At 45.7% G+C, this 6,405-nt stretch overlaps 11 non-coding genes across 11 annotated transcripts; all 11 read left to right on the top strand.

The window, feature by feature from the left end:
* The first annotated feature begins 376 nt into the window (after nt 1–376).
* On the top strand, nt 377–450 carry trnat-agu. The gene has a single exon. It is a non-coding gene; the product is annotated as a tRNA-Thr (tRNA).
* A 363-nt stretch (nt 451–813) lies between these two features.
* trnat-agu lies at nt 814–887 on the top strand. The gene has a single exon. It is a non-coding gene; the product is annotated as a tRNA-Thr (tRNA).
* Nucleotides 888–1,192: 305 nt separating this feature from the next.
* Nucleotides 1,193–1,266, top strand: trnat-agu. Its single transcript has one exon. It is a non-coding gene; the product is annotated as a tRNA-Thr (tRNA).
* Nucleotides 1,267–2,032: 766 nt separating this feature from the next.
* Nucleotides 2,033–2,106, top strand: trnat-agu. The gene has a single exon. It is a non-coding gene; the product is annotated as a tRNA-Thr (tRNA).
* A 401-nt stretch (nt 2,107–2,507) lies between these two features.
* trnat-agu lies at nt 2,508–2,581 on the top strand. Its single transcript has one exon. It is a non-coding gene; the product is annotated as a tRNA-Thr (tRNA).
* An 825-nt stretch (nt 2,582–3,406) lies between these two features.
* Nucleotides 3,407–3,480, top strand: trnat-agu. The gene has a single exon. It is a non-coding gene; the product is annotated as a tRNA-Thr (tRNA).
* Nucleotides 3,481–3,864: 384 nt separating this feature from the next.
* trnat-agu lies at nt 3,865–3,938 on the top strand. Its single transcript has one exon. It is a non-coding gene; the product is annotated as a tRNA-Thr (tRNA).
* A 305-nt stretch (nt 3,939–4,243) lies between these two features.
* On the top strand, nt 4,244–4,317 carry trnat-agu. The gene has a single exon. It is a non-coding gene; the product is annotated as a tRNA-Thr (tRNA).
* Nucleotides 4,318–4,696: 379 nt separating this feature from the next.
* On the top strand, nt 4,697–4,770 carry trnat-agu. The gene has a single exon. It is a non-coding gene; the product is annotated as a tRNA-Thr (tRNA).
* An 815-nt stretch (nt 4,771–5,585) lies between these two features.
* On the top strand, nt 5,586–5,659 carry trnat-agu. The gene has a single exon. It is a non-coding gene; the product is annotated as a tRNA-Thr (tRNA).
* Nucleotides 5,660–6,038: 379 nt separating this feature from the next.
* Nucleotides 6,039–6,112, top strand: trnat-agu. The gene has a single exon. It is a non-coding gene; the product is annotated as a tRNA-Thr (tRNA).
* Nucleotides 6,113–6,405: the final 293 nt, after the last annotated feature.

Here is a 6,405-nt window from a genome sequence, read left to right as displayed (position 1 = left end):
GGACAAGTTGGACCATCCGAAAAGGAGGAGGATGCCAAACGCAACCTCTTGCGTGTTGAAATTTGCATCCGTGCCGTTTGAAAAAAAAAAGTACGCAAAACACTAACACCTCTCTATGTTCCGCCAGCATTTTATTTAGACAATGAAATACCGTGACAGCACGCACACACTAACAAACCAAAGCGAAGCTGCTTAAATACGTAGTGCACGCACATCTCTGCCTTTAGCCTACACCCTCCTAAACGTCTCGTCCCCAGTGACCTATGAAGATGACTCAGTGAATGAGGTAGCCTAGGTTAAAAATTTCAGATTCACACATGCTAAGAAGTTTCAAGCTCGTCCAGCTCAGTGAGCTTCCGCTCAACTGCATGTCAGTGGCGCTGTGGCTTAGTTGGTTAAAGCGCCTGTCTAGTAAACAGGAGATCCTGGGTTCGAATCCCAGCAGTGCCTTATGTTGGACAAGATTGGACCATCCTAAAAGGAGGATGGATGCCAAACACAAACTCTTGAAAATTTGCATCCGTACCGTTTGAAAAAAAAGTACGCAAAACACTAACACCTCTTTATGTTCCGCCAGCATTTTATTTAGACAATGAAATACCCACACTGCACACTAACAAACCAAAGCGAAGCTGCTTAAATACAGTGCACGCACAAACCCTTTAGCCTACACCCTCCTAAACGTTCACCCCAGTGACCTATGAAGATGACTCAGTGAATGAGGTAGCCTAGGTTAAAAATTTCAGATTCACACATGCTAAGAAGTTTCAAGCTCGTCCAGCTCAGTGAGCTTCCGCTCAACTGCATGTCAGTGGCGCTGTGGCTTAGTTGGTTAAAGCGCCTGTCTAGTAAACAGGAGATCCTGGGTTCGAATCCCAGCAGTGCCTTATGTTGGACAAGATGGACCATCCTAAAAGGAGGATGACGTCAAACACAAACTCTTGAAAGTTGCATCCGTACCGCTTGAGAAAATGTACGTAAAACATTCTCACCTCTTTATGCACCGTCAGGATTTTCTCTTGACAATGACGTACCCAGACTGCACATACGTGCTCACAAACCAGACGTGACCTGATTCACTGAGGATGACTCAGTGAATGAGGTAGACTAGCTTGTAAATTTGAGATTTACACATGCTAAGAAGTTTCAAGCTCGTCCAGCTCAGTGAGCTTCCGCTCAACTGCATGTCAGTGGCGCTGTGGCTTAGTTGGTTAAAGCGCCTGTCTAGTAAACAGGAGATCCTGGGTTCGAATCCCAGCAGTGCCTTATGTTGGACAAGTTGGACCATCCGAAAAGGAGGAGGATGCCAAACGCAACCTCTTGCGTGTTGAAATTTGCATCCGTACCGTTTGAAAAAAAGTACGCAAAACACTAACACCTCTCTATGTTCCGCCAGCATTTTATTTAGACAATGAAATACCGTGACAGCACGCACACACTAACAAACCAAAGCGAAGCTGCTTAAATAAATCCCAGCAGTAGTGCACGCACATCTCTGCCTTTTAGCCTACACCCTCCTAAACGTCCTCGTCCCCAGTGACCTATGAAGATGACTCAGTGAATGAGGTAGCCTAGGTTAAAAATTTCAGATTCACACATGCTAAGACGTATCAAGCTTGTCCAGCTCAGTGAGCTTCCGCTCAAATGCATGTCAGTGGCTGTGGCTTAGTTGGTTAAAGCCCTGTCTAGTAAACAGGAGATCCTGGGTTCGAATCCCAGCAGTGCCTTATGTTGGACAAGATGGACCATCCTAAAAGGAGGATGACGTCAAACACAAACTCTTGAAAGTTGCATCCGTACCGCTTGAGAAAATGTACGCAAAACAGTCTCACCTTTTTATGCACCGTCAGGATTTTCTCTTGACAATGACATACCCAGACTGCACATACGTGCTCACAAACCAGACGTGACCTGATTCACTGAGGATGACTCAGTGAATGAGGTAGACTAGCTTGTAAATTTGAGATTTACACATGCTAAGAAGTTTCAAGCTCGTCCAGCTCAGTGAGCTTCCGCTCAACTGCATGTCAGTGGCGCTGTGGCTTAGTTGGTTAAAAGCCCTGTCTAGTAAACAGGAGATCCTGGGTTCGAATCCCAGCAGTGCCTTATGTTGGACAAGTTGGACCATCCGAAAAGGAGGAGGATGCCAAACACAAACCTCTTTCGAATCCCAGCGTGTTGAAATTTGCATCCGTACCGTTTGAAAAAAAAGCATCGCAAAAAAAGTAAAACACTAACACCTCTCTATGTTCCGCCAGCATTTTATTTAGACAATGAAATACCGTGACAGCACGCACACACTAACAAACCAAAGCGAAGCTGCTTAAATACGTAGTGCACGCACATCTCTGCCTTTAGCCTACACCCTCCTAAACGTCTCGTCCCCAGTGACCTATGAAGATGACTCAGTGAATGAGGTAGCCTAGGTTAAAAATTTCAGATTCACACATGCTAAGACGTATCAAGCTTGTCCAGCTCAGTGAGCTTCCGCTCAAATGCATGTCAGTGGCGCTGTGGCTTAGTTGGTTAAAGCGCCTGTCTAGTAAACAGGAGATCCTGGGTTCGAATCCCAGCAGTGCCTTATGTTGGACAAGATGGACCATCCTAAAAGGAGGATGACGTCAAACACAAACTCTTGAAAGTTGCATCCGTACCGCTTGAGAAAATGTACGCAAAACAGTCTCACCTCTTTATGCACCGTCAGGATTTTCTCTTGACAATGACAATGACAATGACGTGACCAGACTGCACCAGACTGCACATACGTGCTCACAAACCAGACGTGCTCACAAACCAGTGAATGAGGTAGACCTGATTCACTGAGGATGACTCAGTGAATGAGGTAGACTAGCTTAGTAAATTTGAGATTTACACATGCTAAGAAGTTTCAAGCTCGTCCAGCTCTCTAGTGAGCTTTTATTTAGACCGCAGCACTCAACTGCATGTCAGTGGCGCTGTGGCTTAGTTGGTTAAATGACTCAGTGAATGAGGTAGCCTAGGTTAAAAATTTCAGATTCACACATGTCTAGTAAACAGGAAATGCATGTCAGTGGCGCTGAAACAGGAGATCCTGGGTTCAATCCCAGCAGCAGTGCCTTATGTTGGACAAGATTGACAATCCTAAAAGGAGGATGACGTCAAACACAAACTCTTGAAAGTTGCATCCGTACCGCTTTGAGAAAATGTAATGCGCAAAACATTCTCACCTCTTTATGCACCGTCAGGATTTTCTCTTGACAATGACGCACCCAGACTGCACATACGTGCTCACAAACCAGAAATGACCTGATTCACTGAGGATGACTCAGTGAATGAGGTAGACTAGCTTGTAAATTTGAGATTTACACATGCTAAGAAGTTTCAAGCTCGTCCAGCTCAGTGAGCTTCCGCTCAACTGCATGTCAGTGGCGCTGTGGCTTAGTTGGTTAAAGCGCCTGTCTAGTAAACAGGAGATCCTGGGTTCGAATCCCAGCAGTGCCTTATGTTGGACAAGTTGGACCATCCGAAAAGGGAGGAGGATGCCAAACGCAAACCTCTTGCGTGTTGAAATTTGCATCCGTGCACCGTTTGAAAAAAAAAAGTCGCAAAACACTAACACCTCTCTATGTTCCGCCAGCATTTTATTTAGACAATGAAATACCGTGACAGCACGCACACACTAACAAACCAAAGCGAAGCTGCTTAAATAACGTAGTGCACGCATCTCTGCCTTTAGCCTACACCCTCCTAAACGTCTCGTCCCCAGTGACCTATGAAGATGACTCAGTGAATGAGGTAGCCTAGGTTAAAAATTTCAGATTCACACATGCTAAGACGTATCAAGCTTGTCCAGCTCAGTGAGCTTCCGCTCAAATGCATGTCAGTGGCGCTGTGGCTTAGTTGGTTAAAGCGCCTGTCTAGTAAACAGGAGATCCTGGGTTCGAATCCCAGCAGTGCCTTATGTTGGACAAGATGGACCATCCTAAAAGGAGGATGACGTCAAACACAAACTCTTGAAAGTTGCATCCGTACCGCTTGAGAAAATGTACGCAAAACAGTCTCACCTCTTTATGCACCGTCAGGATTTTCTCTTGACAATGACATACCCAGACTGCACATACGTGCTCACAAACCAGACGTGACCTGATTCACTGAGGATGACTCAGTGAATGAGGTAGACTAGCTTGTAAATTTGAGATTTACACATGCTAAGAAGTTTCAAGCTCGTCCAGCTCAGTGAGCTTCCGCTCAACTGCATGTCAGTGGCGCTGTGGCTTAGTTGGTTAAAGCGCCTGTCTAGTAAACAGGAGATCCTGGGTTCGAATCCCAGCAGTGCCTTATGTTGGACAAGTTGGACCATCCGAAAAGGAGGAGGATGCCAAACGCAACCTCTTGCGTGTTGAAATTTGCATCCGTACCGTTTGAAAAAAAGTACGCAAAACACTAACACCTCTCTATGTTCCGCCAGCATTTTATTTAGACAATGAAATACCGTGACAGCACGCACACACTAACAAACCAAAGCGAAGCTGCTTAAATACGTAGTGCACGCACATCTCTGCCTTTAGCCTACACCCTCCTAAACGTCTCGTCCCCAGTGACCTATGAAGATGACTCAGTGAATGAGGTAGCCTAGGTTAAAAATTTCAGATTCACACATGCTAAGACGTATCAAGCTTGTCCAGCTCAGTGAGCTTCCGCTCAAATGCATGTCAGTGGCGCTGTGGCTTAGTTGGTTAAAGCGCCTGTCTAGTAAACAGGAGATCCTGGGTTCGAATCCCAGCAGTGCCTTATGTTGGACAAGATGGACCATCCTAAAAGGAGGATGACGTCAAACACAAACTCTTGAAAGTTGCATCCGTCCGTGCCTTGAGAAAAAAAATACGCAAAACAGTCTCACCTCTTTATGCACCGTCCAGAAAATGACATACCCAGACTGCACAAAACAAACCAGACTCACCTCTTTATGCACCGTCAGGATTTTCTCTTGACAATGACGTCCACCTCAGACTGCACATGTCAGTGGCGTGGCTTAGCTGGTTAAACCAGGCGGAGACCCTGATTCACTGAGGATGACTCAGTGAATGAGGTAGACTAAAACACTTGTGTTCCGCCAGCATTTTAGATTTACACATGCTAAGAAGTTTCAAGCTCGTCCAGCTCAGTGAGCTTCCGCTCAACTGCATGTCAGTGGCGCTGCCTGGTTAAAAATTTCAGATTCACACATGCTAAGACGTTTCTTAGTTGGTTAAAGCCTGTCTAGTAAACAGGAGATCCTGGGTTCGAATCCCAGCAGTGCCTTATGTTGGACAAGATGGACCATCCTAAAAGGAGGATGACGTCAAACACAAACTCTTGAAAGTTGCATCCGTACCGCTTGAGAAAATGTACGTAAAACATTCTCACCTCTTTATGCACCGTCAGGATTTTCTCTTGACAATGACGTACCCAGACTGCACATACGTGCTCACAAACCAGACGTGACCTGATTCACTGAGGATGACTCAGTGAATGAGGTAGACTAGCTTGTAAATTTGAGATTTACACATGCTAAGAAGTTTCAAGCTCGTCCAGCTCAGTGAGCTTCCGCTCAACTGCATGTCAGTGGCGCTGTGGCTTAGTTGGTTAAAGCGCCTGTCTAGTAAACAGGAGATCCTGGGTTCGAATCCCAGCAGTGCCTTATGTTGGACAAGTTGGACCATCCGAAAAGGAGGAGGATGCCAAACGCAACCTCTTGCGTGTTGAAATTTGCATCCGTACCGTTTGAAAAAAAGTACGCAAAACACTAACACCTCTCTATGTTCCGCCAGCATTTTATTTAGACAATGAAATACCGTGACAGCACGCACACACTAACAAACCAAAGCGAAGCTGCTTAAATACGTAGTGCACGCACATCTCTGCCTTTAGCCTACACCCTCCTAAACGTCTCGTCCCCAGTGACCTATGAAGATGACTCAGTGAATGAGGTAGCCTAGGTTAAAAATTTCAGATTCACACATGCTAAGACGTATCAAGCTTGTCCAGCTCAGTGAGCTTCCGCTCAAATGCATGTCAGTGGCGCTGTGGCTTAGTTGGTTAAAGCGCCTGTCTAGTAAACAGGAGATCCTGGGTTCGAATCCCAGCAGTGCCTTATGTTGGACAAGATGGACCATCCTAAAAGGAGGATGACGTCAAACACAAACTCTTGAAAGTTGCATCCGTACCGCTTGAGAAAATGTACGTAAAACATTCTCACCTCTTTATGCACCGTCAGGATTTTCTCTTGACAATGACATACCCAGACTGCACATACGTGCTCACAAACCAGACGTGACCTGATTCACTGAGGATGACTCAGTGAATGAGGTAGACTAGCTTGTAAATTTGAGATTTACACATGCTAAGAAGTTTCAAGCTCGTCCAGCTCAGTGAGCTTCCGCTCAA

This window comes from Alosa alosa, unplaced genomic scaffold (assembly GCF_017589495.1).
Source record: "Alosa alosa isolate M-15738 ecotype Scorff River unplaced genomic scaffold, AALO_Geno_1.1 AALO_1.0_unplaced_923, whole genome shotgun sequence".
Taxonomy (NCBI): Eukaryota; Metazoa; Chordata; class Actinopteri; order Clupeiformes; family Clupeidae; genus Alosa; species Alosa alosa.
Note: the sequence above shows the minus strand (reverse complement) of the source record. Positions and strands in the feature narration are given on the sequence as shown.